Genomic DNA, 21802 nt, shown 5'->3' on the forward strand with positions numbered 1-21802 from the left:
TACACCTCAGTTTTAGCTGAGCATACATTAAGCCCATTTCTGCAGGCTAAAAAAGGGTTTTCTGAAAAAACAACAACACTGGTTTGAATCTACAACAATGCCTAGGAGAAGTAAGAAGTCCCAAGCTGCACGCATGCGCTGGCAGAGATCAGGTGAGATGCACTGTGCTACAACAGCTGAACAGGAAGCATGTGTTGGTCCCCAGAGCAGTGGAGAAGTCATGACGTCTGCAGCATCTCATGTTCCAAGTGTCAACCAGGCAGGTCAACATGATGCATTGTGCTCACCACGCATTTCTTATGTGACGTTGTAAAGACAACACTTCACAGTAATGACCCAAGGGCATCAGCTACTTCAAATGCTAACCAGGTAAACCATTCAGGTGATGTGCCTTCGCCACAGGTCTCTTATGCTGACATGGTAAAGAGAGGATGTCACAGTAATGATCCCATAGAAAAAGTTAGCTCCCATGCTGTAAGCTATTCGGGTGATGTGCGCGAGATCTCACATTCTGACATTGTAGAGGCAGACCTCAGTGTAGCAGGACCATCCAATGCAGACTATGTGAACCTCACAAAACAGCCTTCTGAACAACACGTCTGTGCATCACGCAGCCAGGCCTCTCTCAAATATGGCAAATTCAGGAACCAGCAGTGTACCTGTAACTCATTAACCTTTCTTGCATTTCTCTATGAGAATGAAAACATCACCAGAGCAGACCTTGACCTTGTTTTGGATAAAGGTAATGTGTTATATAAAGAAGCCAGGAAAAGGTTCCCTGATCACAGCCATTTGACTACTGATGAGCTACCTCATAAGGTTCGTACACGCAGGCACAGACTTCATGCAGACATGAAAATACTGTCAAGATACGGGACGTTTGGCGAACCTTTACCTGGAGCTGTAGATGACTATCTGGACCTGGAGGCAGGACTGAGCTGTTTGTTATCAGAGGTCCAATATGCACTGCTGCTGATGAGATCGTTGTGTATTGCAGTATTCAGAACCAGGTCAGGCAGATACGGTTTCTTTGATCCACACCCCAGAACAGCCAAAGGTTTGGCTTTACCCCTGGGTTCGGTCATGGCTGGTACAGCTGTCATGCTGACATTCTCACATCTCAGTGACATGATTGACAGGCTCATGAAGCAACACAAGATGATGGACATACATTCCTCCTGTACCTATGAGTTGAAGCCTGTGGAGTTTTACATTGTGAACACAACAAACCTGAATAGAGCCATGTCAGACACACACAGTCCACCTACCACTCAGACTGCTGCTCTATCAACTGCTGTGCTGGATGATGCTCTTCAGAAAGAGGCAAGCCTGAGTGCTCCAAGGTTAACCACTGTTGTTACTGATGTCTGCAATAACACTGTACATGAAGCATGCACTGACATGGAAACTGAACCAGAGCCATTGAGCCAATTCACTTTGAATTCAGACACATCACATGATGCTCCTCAAAATGAATCAAACTCTTCTGCACCAATAATTGATACAATGGTGAGTGATAGTGCCTTACATGACATTGCTCATAAACTCGAAACTTAGTAGGCAGGCAAAAATAAAATATAAGAGGAGACTTCTGTGCTCTGGAAAGGTATCTCAAAGAAAGGAGAATCAAAAGAGGAAAGAAAAGGAAAAGTATTCTTCTGACAAAACATTCAGAGCAAAGAAAAAATCTTCTGCAAACTTCTGACGAAGAACTCAGACAAAGAAAACAAGCGAATTCCAGAAACCGTTATAGAAAAAAACCTGAATTAAGACAAAAGAAGAGAAATAATATAACAACTGCATATAGAGAAAATCCTGAATTCAGACAGAAACAAAAAGACTTTATAACAAACCAGTACAGACACAATCCTGAATTCAGAGAAAAACACAGAGGCAGCATAACGAACCAGTACAGACACAATCCTGAATTCAGAGAAAAACACAGAGGCTACATAACGAACCAGTACAGACTCAATCCTGAATTCAGAGAAAAACAAAGAGGCTACATAACGAACCAGTACAGACACAATCCTGAATTCAGAGAAAAACACAGAGGCTACATAACGAACCAGTACAGACTCAATCCTGAATTCAGAGAAAAACAAAGAGGCTACATAACGAACCAGTACAGACTCAATCCTGAATTCAGAGAAAAGCACAGAGGCTACATAACGAACCAGTACAGACACAATCCTGAATTCAGAGAAAAGCACAGAGGCTACATAACAAACCAGTACAGACTCAATCCTGAATTCAGAGAAAAACAAAGAGGCTACATAACAAACCAGTACAGACTCAATCCTGAATTCAGAGAAAAACAAAGAGGCTACATAACAAACCAGTACAGACTCAATCCTGAATTCAGAGAAAAACAAAGACAACTAATGAGACAACGAATGCGAGAGAAGCGTAACAACAATCTTGCATTTAGGAGTATGCATAAGATAAGATGTGCAATGAAAATAACAAGGAAATACAGACAAATACAAAGATAAGCACATGAGAGTGACAGGGAGGCTGAAAACCCCTTGATCAACGAGGCCATATCTGTTTTCAGATCACAAATAAAGGCTGGTCCCACATTTTGTTGCACTGTGTGTCATAAGGCTTCATTTCAAAATCAAGTTCAACGCTGCATAAGGTCAAAATATGTAACAAATCCAGATGTGGTTGAAGCATGCCTGACTGGAAAGTATGTTCATATTTGTGACGAAGGCTGCAGAAATGAACAGTGCAAAGTTCCTGATGAGAGAAAGACAGAGTGGATTTGTCACACCTGCCATAGTCACCTTAAAAAAGGAGCCATGCCCAGCCTTGCTGTAGCTAACAACTTGGAGCTTACTGATATTCCACCTGAACTGTGTGATCTCAACATATTGGAAAGACATCTAATCGCCAAGTGCATACCATTTGCAAAAATTATTCCTCTTCCTAAAGGACGACAGCAGTGTATTCGAGGGAATGTTGTCTGTGTTCCATCTCAGATTGAGGAAACTGTCAACGCTCTGCCAAGACTGAGAAGTGAGTCTCAAGTACTGAGAGTAAAGCTAAAGAGGCGGCTGTGTTACAGAGGTCATCAGCTGTTCCAGACTGTTACCTGGTCTAAACTGGTGCAAGCACTGAATAAACTCAAGCACATTCACCCACAGTATAAGGACATTACTATCAGAGATGAGGCTGAGCTGTGTGACCCAACGCTTCCCGATGAGGAAGATGATGATGATTGTGATGATGTTAATGTGACCATGGAGGATGTTGATTATGATGAAGATGATTTAATGGAAATTGACATGTGTGAGAGAAATGCACTGTGTGAGGCAGAAAATGGTCATGAAAATGAAGTGGACAACAATGAAAAGCTAATTTGTGATGACAGCCAACCAGAGGAGCAGAATGATGATCCAGAACAAGAAGGTGACATGCCAAATGGTGGTCTTGCTCTAGAGTCATGCCTTCAGCCACGCGATGTTTCAGAGGACATATTGTGTTTTAGTGAAGGAATCTACTCTGTTGCCCCTGCAGAAGGAAACAGTCCAGTCAGCTTTTTCAAAACACCTAAACTTGAGGCCATGGCTTTCCCTGTACAGTTTCCCACTGGTCAAAATACACTAGATGAACAGAGACTGATCAAAATAACACCCAGTGGTTATTTCAAAAGCAGGCTTTTAGGTGTTGATGATCGCTTTGCCAGAGACACAAACTATTTGTTCTTTGCACAGTTTGTGAGTGAAATACACTTGGCCACGTCCAGCATGACAATTCAATTACGTAAGGGAAAACCTTTCACCAGAGATGGACGCAAAATAACGTCAGGAATGTTGCAAGACAAACGAGAGGTTGAACGACTGGTGAGACATAAAGATGCAGTCAGATTCATGCAGCCGCTGAGAGGGACGCCAGCCTATTGGGAGAAAACAACGAGAGATCTGTTTGCCATGATAAGACAGCTCGGAACTCCTACTTTCTTTTGTACGTTTTCTGCAGCAGAAATGCGTTGGCCCGAGGTGATTGAAGCAATAAAACGTCAGCAGGGTGAGGAAGTTGATTTTGATGAACTCGACTGGTCCACAAAGTGTGACATATTGCAATTGCAAAGCAATCCTGTGACTACAATGCGCATGTTTGATAAGCGTGTTGAGGCCTTATACAGAGATTTGATCTTGTCGCCTGCACAACCCCTTGGCAAAGTTGTTGACTACTTTTACCGAGTTGAGTTTCAGCACAGAGGAAGCCCGCACATACATTGCCTGCTATGGGTAGAAGGAGCTCCTGTTTTTGAGGAAGACAGTGATCAAACTATCTGTGACTTTGTGAACAAATATATCACTGCACAGCTACCTGACCCAGTTACACAACCTGACCTGTACCACAAAGTCACAGAAGTGCAGATGCACAGCAAAAACCACACACGGACATGTTTCAAAAGTGCTAGCTCTGGATGTCGTTTTGGTTTTCCCCAACCACCTTCCAGAAATACAATGATAACAAGACCTGGAGAGAAAGATGATCCAGAAAAACTGGCAGAAGCAAAAGAAAAGCTCAGACCGCTGAACTTGCTGCTGAATGAACCTGAAACTGCCTCCCTGAGTTTGAACCAGCTCCTGGATCGTTGTGATTTAACACTCAGCGAGTATGAGAACTGTCTGCACGTGATGAAACGATCAAATGCGGTGATACTGAGGCGTGACCCAAAAGACTGCTGGGTAAATCCATATAACGCAGCTCTACTTTCTGCCTGGGATGCACATATTGATGTTCAGTTCATACTGAATTATTACAGTTTGATCAACTACATCTGCACATATATTTGCAAAAGTGAAAACTCTGTCAGTGAGTATCTCAAAACGCTAATTGAAAACTCCAACAGAGAAAATGTCAATGAGTGTGATGAAATGAGGGAAATCATGCAGGCATATTCCAAAAAGAGAGAGGTCAGTGCCCAGGAGTGTGTCACCCGTGCATGTGGTATCAAAATGAAAAAGTGTTCACGTGGTGTCGTATTCATACCGACAGATGACAACCCAGTGAAAATGAGTCGCCCCATGTCAGACCTGCAAAACACAACATCAGAATGTGTAAATGTGTGGATGACATCTTTGACAGACAAGTACAAAGCCAGGCCTGAAACACTAGAGTTTGAGGAGATGTGTATGGCAGACTTTGCCTCAACTTGCAGACTTGTGTATGGCCAACAGACCAAAGGTAAAAAGGTTTTTCCTCTGCTGAATGAGATGGGATATGTTCAAAAGAGAGAAAACGATAAGCCCGCTGTCATCAGATTTCACCGCACATCGCAGGAGAAATATCCCGAGCAGTTTTATGGCACATTACTGAAACTGTACGTTCCTTACCGATCAGACGATGAACTGAAACCTTCTTTTTTACCCACATATGAGTCATTCTACAACCGTGGCCGTGTTGAACTACCAGGTGCTAACCGTCCAGAGTCCGTCAAACGCATTGTCAAACGAAACAGAGAAAAATATGAAAAAAACAGTGAAGAAATTGAGAGTGCAATTGAGGAGTTTGAAGAGAACAGAGGTGTGATTGATGAATGGTGTAATCTGGCACCTGAATCTGAACTAGTGAGGTTGGAGTGCATTGAAGAACTGGAAGCAAGAGCGCCAGATCATGAAAATGTACAGGAGGATGTCCCAGAATATGCAAAGCAGGCTAATGCTGTAACAGAAGCCAGAGCCATCAGAGAACCCCCTGCAGTTGACCCCACAGTCTTACGTCAAATGTATCAGAATCTGAACCAGAAACAGACATGTGTGTTCCATGCAGTCAGAGACTGGTGCATAAAGCGTGTCTGTGGCCTTGATCCTGAGCAATTCTTCTTTTACATAAACGGTGGTGCTGGAACAGGAAAGTCACATCTCATCAAATGCATCTACTCAGAAGCATCTAAGATACTGTGCAAACTGCCGAGACGTGCTGAGGAGGCTGACATATCAAACCCCACTGTCCTGTTGACTGCTTTCACTGGAACCGCAGCCTTTAATATATCAGGTTCAACACTGCACTCTCTGCTCAAGCTGCCGAGAAGCTTAAAACCCCCATTTCAAGGACTTGGTAATAAACTGGATGAGGTCAGATCAGATCTGTTAAATGCTGAAATCATCATCATTGATGAAGTGTCCATGGTGTCAAAGCCACTTTTTGCATATGTGGATGCCAGACTGAAACAGATTAAAGGCAGTCAAAAACCATTTGGAGGGATGTCAGTAATCGCTGTTGGAGACTTCTATCAGCTACCACCAGTGAGACACAGTAAACCTCTCTGCGTCCAAGAGCCTTTACAAATAGACCTGTGGGGACATTTTAAGATGGTCACACTGACTGAGATCATGCAGCAGAAAGATGATGTGGTCTTTGCAGAGATGCTGAACAGGATCCGTGTGAAAGACAAGTCAGATGAGTTGTCTGAAGCAGACAGAGCTATGCTGTCACAGACCATCACTGAACCGGCACTTTGTCCGACTGATGCCCTGCACATTTTTGCAACAAACAAACAAGTCAATTCCCACAACTCTGCAACGTTAGCTCTGCTCCATTCTAATATCACTACAATTGATGCAGATGACTATAAAAAGGACCCACACAGTGGCAGAATGGCACGACAAGTCGAACCATTAAAAGGAGGCAAAAACGATTTACCAGATTCACTAAATGTTGCTGAAGGCGCACGTGCCATGCTCACCAGAAACATCGACGTCTCTCAGGGATTAGTGAATGGATCCTTTTGCACATTAGAAAGGATAATTACCTCTGAACAAAGTGGTTTTACACACGTCACCATGCTTGGGCTCAAGATGGATGATGAAACAGCTGGAATGCGTTACCGCAATAGAGCACCAGGAGGACCCGATAATCTTGTGTACATTGACAGAGCGGAGGAGGATATGAAACAGAAAGGAGTGGTACGCAGACAGTTTCCCATTAAACTTGCCTTTGCTTGCACAATACATAAGCTTCAAGGTATGACAAAGACATCAGCTGTAGTCTCACTGAAACACATATTTGAACCTGGCATGGCTTATGTGGCTATCAGTAGAGTGACCTCTCTCAGTGGACTGTACATGCTGGATATAGACGAGAAAAAAATCTATGCAAACCAAGACGTCACTGCAGCCTTAGAGACCATGACACATGTCAACTTGGACAACATGATGCCTCTTCTCCATTTCAAACAAACATTGAGCAGACATGACACTCCGACCATTGTTCACCACAACACAGAAGGACTGCCATCACATGTGAATGACATCAAGAGCCACCATGAACTGTGTCTTGCAGATGTTCTGTGTCTCACGGAAACCCACCTACAAGGCTCCTTTGTTGCACACAGCCTCCATTTAGACGGCTACAATATGTTCAAGCGCAACAGACACGTGTCTTACACAAATCTCCCACAAACGGCAAACAGAGGTGGTGGCGGAGTTGCTGTTTATGTGAAAAAACACTTTCAAGTGCGTGAAAAACAGTATCTACATAATGTGACTGATCTTGAGTTTGTGGCTCTGAAGGTTGAAGCCCCTGTGAGTGCACTGATTGCAGCCGTGTACAGACCTCCAGACTACAGCATTGCATCATTCCTGTCAAACCTGGTAGGCCTTTTGGATTCACTGGAGATCATGGATTGCCATCCCATCATTGTCTGTGGCGATTTCAATGAGAATCTCTTATCCAACGGAAGTATGCCAATACTGGAGCTGTTTCGGTCTAGGGGATATGCCCAACTAATCACTGCTGCAACCACCGAGAAGAACACACTGCTGGACCTCATTTTCATCTCTCAACCACAACGCTGTCTCAATTCAGGTGTCTTGAAAACGTACTACAGTTATCACAACCCTGTGTACTGTGTAATCTCCTGCAGCAGTTCATAAAGAAATCCGGTGAGTGACATTGAAAAATACTAGGACTAAGGATTTGTTTGTTTTCGTGGATTAAGGGATTAAGAAAATTGTTTAATACCATTTTGTGTGAAAAAGTATAATATGTCTTGCGCATTTTGATTTAAAACACAAAACTTAAGCTGACAATGGTAAAATCTAAAGTTTATATCACAATGATCATCGTTTACTGAAAATGCAATGTACAGAATGTGACAGATCATGTAGTTATACAGACTTACAAAACAAATAGTCAACAATTACTCAGAGTCGGGGTATCCTCTTTGCAGCCTGGCTTCACAACCTTGCCGGCTGCCTCAGTCTCTCTGAGACTGTGTGGGAGGGAGGGTGGACCAAGAGGATACACCGCTCAACACTTGATATGAATGTTGGTTGTATTGTGTCTAAGAGAAATTGATCTACAAGGACATTATGTTGCTGAGAGAATTACACACAGCTAACTCTCCAATCTGGTTCAAAATTAAAACCTTGGCTCGTGAAAAATGCTTCAAAGGATGGATAAAGGTAGAACAACATTTAAAAATCTTGACTAATACAAAATGGCTAAAGGTTAAATTGTTTTACAGGCTAAAGGCAAAAAGGCTAAATTGTTTTACAGGTTAAAGGCAAAAAGATTAATTTGTTTTACAGGCTAAAGGCAAAAAGGCTAAATTGTTTTACAGATAACTATGCGGTAATGGACCATATTCCCAGCACATTTTGGCCTGTGCATTTGTCAGGGTGGGTCTGGGTCAGGGTTGATAAATGCACAGGCCAAAACTATTTTTAGGCAGCTGTATACATCTGCCAACATTTACGGTAGCAAAAATACATCAGAAAGTATGTGTTTTCAATGTAACACATACTTTCCAATGTACTTACACCTACCAGCTGAAACCCGGCATTCCCACCAAATTTGCCACTACTCTCTCTAGCAGGGTGGGTGGCCTTGCCAGATACTCTAAATTATGCAAGTTTACTGTCCCTCTTTGTGATGGGAGACACAGTGCTCCTCTGTGACGACACCTACCCACCTTGGTCCTATTGTCTTCAATGAGGACCGACACATGACCAGCAACACCATGGTGCCACAGACGAGGCAGCTGCACCAGCTTAACTGTCAGTCGACAATGGAGCCATCACTGCTGGATCACATAGAGACATGTGCTTCCCCTCTCAGTGCAATGGTTTCTTCTTAACTAACCATAAGGTAGGCCATTAAGGGTTTATTTTTGAACAAATATTCTTGTATGTGCTTTGATAAAATTGTCTGTGTATCTAACAGTTTTTGTAGCTTTTGACTTTAAAGTTACAGTTGGGAGTGTATTTTGAATGAAGTTCTTTCTTCAGGTCTTCCTCCACTGTGGTCCAGCCACTCCACAGCTAGACCTCCAGACTGCCCAGAGAGTTAACATGCATAAGACATTCAGCCATTCAAAACCTCTCTGTGTGAAGAGGGAAAATGGATTTCTGCCCTGCAGCAGTGTGCAAGGTAGTCGATTACTTTGTATGGTGCAACTCTTGTGTATGTTTTGTGTCATGGTCTTCAGATTATAGACTTTCTGTTGTCTTTTCTCAGGGCGAGCTCCATTCCCCTGCCTCTCAATGCCTCTGTATCGGTGATGCTGTCCTCACGCCAAACGTGACCTGACAATAGGGAGCAGCAGTTCTTCCAGCCACTGAACATGTCAAAGGTCATGACTTCACTCATTTACATCTTCGCACTGACAGTGTGCTCCATTGACAGTTTTGGTTTGACTACTTTCATGTATTTTCTATATATTCTTCTCTTATTTGTGTTTTGCTAATTTGTTTTATTGCATTTTATTTTTATTTTTTTCCCAAAAGGAAACTTAATGATAGTCATATTTTTTATTTAATTTTATTTTAAGTTTTGTTTGTTTCTCTGAACTAAATAGTGGCCAAGGACTGGTCAAACAATTCATAGAGATTAACCCAAAAGTCACTTCAAACCCAATTTACTGTGCCTGGAACTTACAGTCTCAAAAAATCTTTTCTTTTTAAATAGTCAAAGTTTGCTGAAAGGGATTTAAAAAATCTCTTCCCTTTGCACATCAGTCGCCAGGGCCATGTTTCGACACCATGCTGGAAACATTTCCTTGTGGTTGTTCCGAGGCACAGAGCTTTTAAGAAATGTTTATTTGTTTACTGGTTACGTGCTAGAGGCACAGTGGATTTTGGTTTTGCAAGGCCGGCTTTCGTGTTTTTTCTGTTCTCTTATAAATTGTTCATTGGTGGTTATTTAATTCATTTAAATAATCAACAATCAATCCCACAATAATCAATCCCACAATTATAGAAAATGTCCTGAAATACATTTAAGGCCCAAATTAATTAGCTGGACTTCATAGGAAACCTTTGTCTCAAGATGTATTTCTTTTTTTTTTTCTTTTGTTTTATACTTTTTTCCTTAATTAGTCAAAGTTGACTGAGGGGCCTTCACAACATCTCTGCTCTTAGTACATGCAGTTGACAGTAGTATTCATACCATATTGCCATAAAATCCTTTAAGGTTCCTTCTGGTTGATCAAAGTGCCCCCATATTAATCTGTTGTTGTTTATCTTAACTTGATAATGTTCAGTTCCATTACATTCCTTTCAGGTCACTTGAGTGATGTTCATATCATTTCAACGTCATCAAATTCAGTTTAATCTGATTCATTAACTTTTTTATTCTACTCGGGCAATAAAACATGCATAGGCAAACTATTCAATCATGTTTTCACAATGTATTTATTTTTTTATTTTGATGTATGATTTATCATCAAATAATCTGTGTAGTAATTGTGCAATAAAGTCGTAACGCTCACATGAACAGTTTTGAAATTATTTTGTAAATGTTTTTGAAACATGTTTTCAGTCCTATTTGTGTATCTCATCAGGCTTGTTCATATAATATGCTGTGGATTTCACTTCTAGTGCTTTATTACTGCTGATACTTCAGTTAAATCTTGAACTGCTCTAATTACTGTGTGAATTACAAACTGACACAAATGACCCTGATCTCAAATATTCAGCTTTATGTTCAGCTATAGAAACCGTTCAACTATCAAACTGTTCAGCTTTTTAAGCTCTTTCAACCTATTACTTCTCAGCCTTTCTGCCTTTTCAGCTTTTTCAAGTATTCCGCTTTTTTAAATATTCAGCTTTCTGTATTTCAGCTTTTTCAAGTATTCAGCTTCATGTTCAGCTATAGAAACCGTTCAACTATCAAACTGTTCAGCTTTTTAAGCTCTTTCAACCTATTACTTTTCAGCCTTTCTGCCTTTTCAGCTTTTGAAAAAATCAGCTTTTTCTGCAAATTCTTGACCATTCATTCTCATAGTTTCATGCATTTTTTATGCATTAGGCAAGCGTTTTCCAGCACATTCAGCAGATTTTGCGAAATCACTTCAGCCGTCAGCATTCACACTGTATTTTCGTAGGAAATACAATTTTTCTAGTTAATTAGTGTGAATGCTTCAAAGCATTCACACTATTGTTCTTCTGGAATTTATTAAACTTTTTATTCTTCTTCCGTACGTTTTTTGGCTCGCTACTACTCCTACAAATTTTGTGCTACAGAAACCATTCAACTATCAAAATGTTCAGCTTTTTAAGGACAGTCTTGCTTCCATTTTTCTTTTTTCTATCTTTCATGCTTTTGGAAATATTCAGCTTTTTCTGCCAAATTTTCCCCATTCATCCTTATGGGGATTTTTTCAAATTTCGCTCTGCTACTACTTCAGCATACGTTCAGCTATAGAAACCGTTCAACTATCAAAATGTTCAGCTCTTTATGCTCTTTCAGCCTTGTGCTTTTTTTTATTTTTGAGAGAGCTTAAAAAGCTGAACAGTCTGACAGCCAAACAGTTTCTGTAGCTGCACATATGCTGGAGCTGTAGCAGAACCAAAGTTGAAAATGTCCCCATAAGAATGAATGGGAAAACACCTCCCAAACAGCTGCAGGTTTAGAAAAAAGTGTACAAAACCGGTACCGTCTGCTCCACTCCAGAAATTTAGGCTCAAAGTTAACATTGCGGCTTATGGGGGAGTTGCTGGAGTGCTTGCCGCTCAAGGGCTACTACAGCCAAAAGTTTAAGTCCTACATCTGAAATAAGACCATCATATGAAAGCCAACAAGATTTCCTACATTTCTATGTATATATTGTCTATGTGAAGTAAAAGCTGTGGGACCCAAATCAACCCTCCCTTTATTCACCTCTGTTCACTCCTCTTTCACCACCAGGTCTATTCCTACAATCATTCTTCCCTCAATTGTCAGGTTGGTTTGTATTGGCCCCTTTTTTAAATAGTGAGAAATCGGTTGCCACAGCTCCCTCCGGATGTCGCAGATTGTGTCATCATTGAGGAGGAGCTGGAGGATCTCCTCCTCCTCTTCCTCCATAACCCCCAGGATGTCTGCAAGTTTGTACACCTTGTCTGGTTTCTGTTGAGGGATGAAATAATCATGACATTGGATCAGAATTCTCATTTTCGTAAACAGAGTAAGAAATTGAACAGATTTTCTTTGCCTGGATGAAATAATTTGCTGTGGCAGTCAGGTTGGTTGTTACTGTTTTCTGCCCCTGTCTGTTTTCCCCCTCCTTTCTCCCTCACCTGCTCCTTCCTAATGTGTATCTGTCTGTCTGTCTGTCTGTCTGTGGGTGTGACTGCTGCAGCTTGGAGATGCACCTGCATGTCATCATCTCATCAACTGCTGCTAGATCAACCCGATCTCTTCACTACTTCTGTGTCAGATCTCTCTCAAAGTCTCAGCTGTTGTAGTGAATAAATACCTCTGACCTGTTCTAATGCCTTCAGCCTCTGCATTCTGGGTCAATCATTTTCACTTAAATGGCTTTAATCTTTATCTGGGGTCAGGTTTTGATGGCAGAAGGCTTAGCAGGGTTTTTAGACATCCCTTCTTCTCAATACTCATTAACTCATTCTGATCAATGTTAACTCATATTTTAACACTCCATTCATAGAGAAATTGTTGATTTTATTTTCAAAACCTAATAAAATGTAACTTTTCCTTGTATGGTTCAAAGTCATACAAATAAAAATTGGAAAAAAGGTTGTGTGTTTTAAAACTGGGTTAAAAAATTAAACAGAAACAAGACAGTACCTATGGGCTGGTGTAACAGCTGGACTGAAGCTTGTCATGCTTTGAAGCCTTGAGGTGGGTTAGGATGACCCTGTCCCCAACATGCAGAGGTTCTAAAGCTGCCTCTGGCCAGAGGCACACCTCTACCTTGGCACTTCCCTGTCACAGATAGGGGAATACATTATTTTTTGTTACAACAACAATTGAATACTACCTCTTCCTTTTCATCCTCCTACTTTCTTTCCTCCTTTCTCTATCCCCCCTTCTATCTCTTCCTCTTCCTGTCCTGTATTCTTCCCCCTTCTCTTCTTCCTGTACCTCATCTTCATCTTCTTCTTCTCCTCCCTACGTCTACCTGTCCATGAACCCCTAATTATGTCTGAACTGATCTAGCATCAGTTCCTTTCAATTTGTCTGCGGAAACAGCATACAGAACTACCTACAGTTCAGATATGGGTCAGACATGCTGGCACACGCGCGTGCACACACACACACACACACACACACACACACACACACACACACACACACACACACACACAAACAGACATTTTGTTTTTCTTGTTCTTTTCTCGCTTCTTCTCTTCTTTCTCCTCCTTCTCTCCTTCTGTCTTCCTCTACTTTCCTTTTCCTTATCTCATCCTCTGCCTCCCTTCTACTGTCTGATCTCCATGTCCAACCTCTTTCCTTTCATCCCCCTCTTTCATTCCACCTCTCTCTATTTCCACTTCCCATCTCTTGTTCATCTCCTTTCTTCCCTCTGCCCCTTCCTTTTCCCCATCTCTACCTGTCCATGAACCATACCTATGGCTTTACAGCTTACCTGCTGCAGAGTCAGTTGCCGTATGGGGAGAGGGTCATTCCCAACTGACACTTTCCTGATTGGTGATGCCTGAATGAAAAGATGGATTATTTTAATTTCACGCTTTATAATGATATTCCAAACTCAAGTTTATATCAGTATGCTAATACTTTAAATTGTAAACAGAAGTCTTGGTTTTATCAACTAGCAGACAATCAACCTCTGAACACAGACACATAGGTTATTAGTATAAAAAAAACAGGAGTAAATGGAAAGTGCCCGCCACAGTACTATGGACCCTCACTGCCACTTCACCATCTTAATACTAGAAGCCATGAAAAAAACTTGCCTCCACCACCTGACCCTCAACGCTGATTAGGCCCTCTGAAGTCCGACACTCACTTAATTCAGTGAGAGCAGACTTTGGCTGGAGAAGGGCCTCTGCCTGGCGATGGAGGTCTTCTTGGACTGAAATATCAGTCGTTTTGAAGAACATGGTCTTATCTGATATGTTAATGTAATATGGTGTATTTGTACCCTTTATGGTGTGGCCCCTCATGATGTACGTATTGCCCTCCCTAATTTTATTGCCAAATTGCTGGAACAAGGTTACTTTAGTGCAGGTCACACCATCTGTTAGCACAGCAACCTTGTTCAATTTAGTAATGGCCGGTCTAACTGTGTTCTGAGAAAAATCCCATGAAATAACTTTTGATGAGTTCATCATTTTAAGGATGTAGACCGTCAGGGGTGGTGGCTTGAAGTATGGATTTGGGGACTTTGTCCCCAGGAGGAGTGCAAGTGCCATTCTGAAACAACAAAAAACAAAAACACACACAGACATAAGTGTTTTTTATGTCAAAAGCCCAACTGAAAATGGAAGGCCTTGTGGGTCTGTCTGTCTGTCTGTCTGTCTGTCCATATATAGCTAGGAAGCTAGCTTCACTGCCAATTGATAATGGATCACTGAAGGTGTTTATGGGATTGAGAAAAAAAAACTACCTCTAGAGAACCTTTAGGGAACATTACCTATATGTTGAACCTACTTTGTGATATTTCAGAGTGAGACAACTCCTTGAATAACACTTGTGTTATTGGTTATAAAAAGTGACTTCAGAATCAGAATCAGAATCAGAATTCCTTTATTTGTCCCGCAAAAGGGGACATTTCTTGGTCACAGCAGCCAAAGGACAGTATCACACTTAAACAATAATAAAAAGTAAAAAATAAACAATATAAAAAGAGATAAGAAATATAATTTAACTCGTATATACATAGTATCTACAATATGACATAGTATTTATAATATGGACAGTGTAAGTATAAACAGTTTGGTATTTTTATTTACAAACAATAAATAATAAATATGAATATTAAAAATTGTCCAATTTGTGCAAACCAGAAAGTGTGTGGATATGTGCATAGTTTTGTAATGCACAGTGCACAGTGCACAGTGAGGTCTACTGGGAGCAGTGCTGGTTGTGGACTCCTTCACCAGCAGCGATGACAGCTTGTCCATCATCCTGCTCTCTCCCACCACCTGCACTGGGTCAAGAGGGCATCCCAGGATGGAGCTGGCCTTCTTGATGAGTTTATCAAGTCTCTTCCTGCCTGCTGCCGAGATGCTGCTGCTCCAGCAGACTACTCCATAGAAAATGGCTGATGCCACCACAGAGTCATAGAAAGTTGTCAGGAGTGCCCCCTGCACCCCAAAGGACCTGAGCTTCCTCAGCAGACAAAAAGATCTTTATCTGAAGGAATTGTTTCCATATTGTTGTGAGCCAGCAATTTTAGTGGAGGTAACATAGCAAACTGTAGTGTCCCAAAGGAGTACCGGCGGTGTACTGGGTTATTTGGGCATTTTGTTCACAGTAACTAAAACGTAAAAAGTACTCTATGCTGACAGTAATATTGTTGTAATGTAACATATTACTTTAAAATCAAGGTAACTAGTAATATGTTATGTATTGTATTTCAAAAATAATGTTAAAGTTGAAGATGAGATGGTAAGTAAGATGTTGTTATTTTGAGGGGGGCTTTTGTATTTCTGACAGTATATAGGAGTATCTGGGTTGTATACAGTCAAAGAAATTGTCTACAAAAAGTCATCGTATTTAGTCTGTAGAGAAGCAGTGATAACAAAGGACACACCTGAAGGTAAACACATTGAGAAATAAAATAAACAACTGAATCAGTCAGCTGCCAACACATATAACAGCATATTTAGATTATTCAGCCTTTGGAAACTGTCTTATGGCTACAAAAGTTCAATGTGATAAATCTTACTTCATTTTGGTACCTGTGATTTTGGTGGAATAGAATATTATATTTACATTTGCATTTAGGACATCAAGCAAATGCTTTTGTCCAAAGTGACTTACAATAAGTACATTTGTGTATTTGTACTATTTCTTGTACCAGATAATAACCCCTTTTGCAGGGACAATATAGTTATTAAATATTGTAATTGTTATCTTAATGAATATAGACATTATAATAAAATAGGGGTGACATGTGGTCACAGAATTTAGTGTAACACAGGAACAAACACCTTTGTTCCGTGTTTGCAAACGAGCCCCCCGTACAAAACGGAATTTTGTTCCGATAAAATTACTTTCTCAGGTAAGTTTTGCAAAATGCATTGTATAGAAGCGTGATTCGATGGCATGTTGACATTTTTCCCCCCTGAAATAAAGTTAGTAACTGTATTTGGCAGTAAAATTCACATAGGGTTACAGAATTTGGTGTGACACCGGAACCAACGCCTTTGTTCCCTGTTTGCACCCGGTTGTTTTAAGACTTGCTGGTGTCTTCGTGCAGCGTGGAGATCATGGTTGGACGTCGCAGTTGCAGTCGAGCTCCCTACAAAATGGACTTTCACTGGTAAGTTTTGCAATATGCATTGTATAAAAGCGTGACTCGATGGCAAGTTGCAGTTTTTATTTCCCCGAAATAAATTCACTCAGTATTTGTATTTTGCAACGATTTTGTTGAGGCTGTGTAATGCGAGTTGCGCTAACGTGAAGCTAGCGTTAGCCCAGATCAAGAAAGCTAATTTAGTCGATAGTTTGATTGATTAAATGTTGTGATGGACTATGCGTTAATTAAAAAATAATTATGTGGTTTGGGCGAAGTTGTGCTTAAGGTTTTTTTGTACATAGGTTAATGTTTCCTATTCGCTCCTCTTTTCAAGCAAACGGAGCGGTTAAGGCAATGTGAATAGAAAAGTCCGTATCGCCATTGCGGTAATATGATACATCCGCCCCGACCCTCCAAGGACCAATCGTGTGGTTCGTTGAAGCGGTAAACCTATCAGCCAATCACGTTGTTGCATTGATGGTTTTAGCCCGGGAGTTTTGACAAAATGGCTGACTTGAGTTAAAGGTCTTAATATATTATGGCTGTACTGACCCATGTTACTAAAGCTATAACGTTGAAAGGTCCTAATTCACAGGAACGTTAGTAATAGAAGTTAATTGTGAAGGCCGACTGAGAAAACCTTGTAGTTTAGCATATGCTGCTAACGACAACTCAGCCTATGTTTAGCGTTTATCTCATATTATCTGACTGCTGGTAACGGTAAATTTCGACCAACATGTAGTCATCACCTAGTTCACATTAAGTAGATGCATATTATTAACACAGTTATGCTGAAAATGAAGCAGTGTTGGCTGAATTGCCCAGTTCACCAAAGAAAACCTGGTGTTCATAAATGCACTTCTGGATTAAGTTAGCCAGTAGTCGTTAGCTAAGTTACTTACCGGTCGATTGGAATAAAATAAATAAAACAAATGGAAAAAGTCTGGTAGGAAAGGTGAAAAAGGTCGGCAGCAGGAACCGCAGGTTAAATGAGACTATTTACACAGTATTTACAGTATTTACAGTCATTAAAGGGTCTAAGTTCATCGGTCAAAGTTTATCTCAGGATCCAGTGAAGATGGGTTGTGATGACAGTTCGCTCGAGCTGGTAATTTTACAGCCGTTGCAATCGGCGTGCGTGTGTGTGTGTGTGTGTGTGTGTGTGTGCGTGTGTGTGTGCGTGCGTGCATATTCGAATTCAAAAAACTTTATTTGTCCCCAGGGGGGAATTCAAGGCAAGGTACTTGGGGCAGTTATATACAACACAGAACAGACAGCTAGTTAAAATAAAACAATAAAAAAAAAAGATTAAAATAGAGAAATATAAAGGTATAAATACAATTAAAAGAGATGTAGGCAGTATCTACATAAAGTGCAAGTTGGTACTAAGGTAGTTATGAATGTCCAGATAGATAGATAGATAGATAGATAGATAGATAGATAGATATGGCTTACTCAGTCATTTGATCTGTAGGATACTTTAAATGACTAAGATAGGTGTACTAGTATTGTGTTAGACTTAAAGTATTGTCGGTTTCAATACTTTCTTCCCCATATCTTTTGCTTAAAGTTTTTGATTAGAGATGGGGTCCGCAAGATTTGATGAAATCCGACATGTCCCAGAAGAACCTGGTTCAAGTAAAGCTCAGGGTTGACTGAATGATGATCAAGAGCTGCTTAAACAGAGATGGATGAAAAAGTATTAGCAAGCCCCACAGTTCATATACTTAACAGTGTATTTTGGTACTTTTATGACATTTGATTCTATTTTTCCAAGTCCTATCCTTACAATGTACTTATGTATCCAGGCAAGGAATATCATCTCAATTACTTGTTTTCTTTGGGAAAATGATGATATCAAGCCATATGTTTGTCTTTCAACAGAAGCCAAAACACGTCATCAACATGCAGAGATCCTTGGGGCCCGTGGAGGAGGAGGATGAGAACAGTGGCATCCTACACATGCTCATGCAAGACAATGATGTCTTCCAGATTGGAAAGGAAATCTCTGAGGAGATGTCACCTAGCAAATGGTTAGTTGCTCACAAGATACTTGAAATACCTGAAATGGCTAATCTATTAAATATTGCACAATGATTTGCCTCCATTCCTATCCATCCGAAACTGTATTTCTCTGGTGTGTAATGACCTTTACGGGACACTTAAAGGTGGTGTAGATTTATAATGTTTGTTCATGATTTGATTACAACCAAACACAGTGGTGATTGATAATGGTGCAGATTATAACTTCATTATGGATTCATACTTTCAGATAAAGAGACTGATCCAGACGTTCATCAAAAAACAAGAAACTGTCAGCTTGGTGTTTGTTCCAAGCAACGTGGACATTGCAACCACAGAGGCTCTGGGGATGGCACAGAAGGTGGATCGTGATGGAGAGAGGACTTTGGGTAAATAGAGCATATTTTGGAAAGTGGCCACTTTGCCAAGTTACTTTTATATAGTTCACTGTTTGTCTTTCTTTCTCTTAGGTATCTTGACAAAGGCACAGAACAGACGGCGGTTGACATCGTCCACAATGAGGTCACCCACCTGAAGAAGGGCTACATGATCGTCAAGTGCAGGGGTCAGAAGGCGATCACAGAGAAGGGGACTCTTACTGATGCAACAAGAAGAGAGAAAGCCTTCTTCAAATATCATGTGCATTTCCAGTAAGTTCATTCCTTCTGGTTAACAGTGATTTTGACGGGTTGTGTAGCTGGTACTCAGTAACTTCTTCTTTTTGTCGCAGCATTCTTTATGACGAAGGCCACGCCACTGTTCCTGAATTAGCTGAAAAACTCACACTTGAGCTGGTGCATCATATCCAGTAAAATACTTCTTGGTGCTCCAGCTTCACAGTTCACTATGGACCACATTACCCACTTCGTGCGTTAAGTCATTATAATGACCGTTGTCAAGTATAACAGACCGTTGCTAGGCACAGCGCACTGATCCGCCCTGGCAACATATAGCAACATAAGCAAGACAGCTGGACTTATAACGCATTACACCAATCACAGCGTAAGAAGAACCGCTGTCCAGCTCCTCTCTCAGGCCGGCCTTGAAAGTGAAAGTGAAAACTTTACTGACCACTCATTGTGGGTGATTACTTATTAATAATTATTTCACTCGTAAGCCGTGTAGCTGAAAAACTCACACTTGAGCTGGTGCATCATATCCAGGTAAATACTTCTTGGTGCTTCAGCTTCACAGTTCACTACGGACCACTTTACCCACTTCATGCGTTAAAGTTTTGGCCCTGTGTGATTTGTAGATGTCTCTGCCTCGACTGGAAGATCAGATTGAGAAGAAACTAGTACAGTCTCGCACAGAGCTGGAGAGATTTGGCGACGGACTTCCATCTAACGCAGCCGAGAGACTCGTCTTTGTCATTGATGTGAGTTCACTACAGTAGCTGGCACTCTCAAATACTGCGCTGCCTAGAAAAACTAATTTTCCCCTCTTCTGTTATCTGATCCTGTTATTTTAGAGAGTGACGGCAATTACAGAGGAGGCCATCAACCTCGCTACAGGGGAGGAACTCGAAAGCCTCAAAGTCTTTTCCGTACTAAGGCGAGTGTTTGCAGTGTGGAAAGGGACCATAGACCAGTATGGGGTAAAATGTAAGTGCATCGACATCTCAGTCATCATTTCACTTGTGATGTCTTTTGTTTGCCTTCAGTACTACAAAACTGTAAACTGTAAAGTTAACTATTAAGTAAGGTTGTAAAATGTTGTTTTATAAATGCCATCTCCTTATTGATATGTAAAAGAGCAGAATTCTTACACATAGATAAACAAAACAATCATTTCCGACCCAGCAAACATTTTTAAATGACTGATTCACAGTCATGATAATGTTTTTAAGGAAAAGAGATTATCAGTTATGTTATTAGTATGACCTTTACATTTTGCTCCAGATTGCTGTAATGACCGCTATAAAGAGGCAGACTTCCTGGGGGTGATGGAGGAAGAGGAGGAAGAGTTCTTCAAGCTGCTCCTCCACGACTACTCAATTTGTGAGATCCGGAGGGAGCTGTGGCACCCCATTTCCCACCTGCTGAAAAAGGGGTCAGTCAAATCAAGACTAACGATGTAGGGAACAATGGTTGTGGGATGAGACATTGTGGAAAAAGAGGAATAAAGAGGAGGGAATTAAAGGAGGGTTATAATCAATTTAAAAATGTTCTGTTAGATTTCTTTCAATTTAATCTTAGTGTTGTTCCTTTTTTAATGTTATTATTGACATGTTCAATCTTGTTAATAAATGTATTCTAAAACATTCTAACCAATCTATGTTTTTATGAAGTCACTGGTACTCTATTGTCAGTGCTTAATTACTAGTGTGAATGCTGACACAGCATTCACACTATTGTTCTTCTGGAATTTATTATTAGTGTGAATGCTCCAAAGCATTCACACTATTGTTCTTCTGGAATTTATTAAAGTTATTATTTTTCCTGCTTCCGTACGTTTTTCAGCACCTATCTCCTCCTACAAATTTTGAGCTACAGAAACCATTCAACTATCAAAATGTTCAGCTCATTATGGACATTACTGCTTGTATTTTTCTTTTTTCTATCTTTCATACTTTTGGAAATATTCAGCTTTTTCTGCCAAATTTTCCCCATTCATCCTTATGGGGAATTTCTCAAATTTCGCTCTGCTACTACTTCAGCATTCGTTCAGCTATAGAAACCGTTCAACTATCAAAATGTTCAGCTATTTATGCTCTTTCAGCCTTGTACTTTTCAGCTTTTTAACTTTTCAACTTTTTCAAATATTCAGCTTTTTCAAAACTAAAACCAAATTTTTTTCCCATTCATCCTTATGGGGATTTTTTCAAATTTCATTCTGCTACTACTTCAGCATACGTTCAGCTATAGAAACCGTTCAACTATCAAAATGTTCAGCCTTTTAAGCTCTTTCAGTCTTGTTCTTTTCAGCTTTTTAGCTTTTCAACTTTTTCAAATATTCAGCTTTTTCAAAAAAAAATTTAATATGGAAGCAAATGGGAAAATCTTCAAATCCTCTTCAAAACTCATCCACTTTCAACCTCTTCTGCTCCCTCATACTTTGAGCTAGAGACACCATTCCAACTTTAAAATATTCACAAGACCTTGAACTATT

General features: G+C 40.5%; 1 long non-coding RNA gene across 3 annotated transcripts; it reads left to right on the plus strand.

The window, feature by feature from the left end:
- The first annotated feature begins 16632 nt into the window (after positions 1 to 16632).
- On the plus strand, positions 16633 to 20890 carry LOC311267926. Of its 3 annotated transcripts, none has more exons than XR_014623888.1 (6): positions 16633 to 16693; positions 18554 to 18702; positions 18942 to 19080; positions 19162 to 19341; positions 20163 to 20295; positions 20593 to 20890. It is a non-coding gene; the product is annotated as an uncharacterized lncRNA (long non-coding RNA). The 3 variants fall into 3 exon arrangements; XR_014623889.1 differs by having other exon boundaries at positions 20163 to 20288; positions 20593 to 20889; XR_014623890.1 differs by lacking the exons at positions 20163 to 20295; positions 20593 to 20890 and adding an exon at positions 19947 to 20063.
- Positions 20891 to 21802: the final 912 nt, after the last annotated feature.

Source organism: Pagrus pagrus, assembly GCF_965226575.1.
Source record: "Pagrus pagrus genome assembly, chromosome: 13".
Taxonomy (NCBI): Eukaryota; Metazoa; Chordata; class Actinopteri; order Spariformes; family Sparidae; genus Pagrus; species Pagrus pagrus.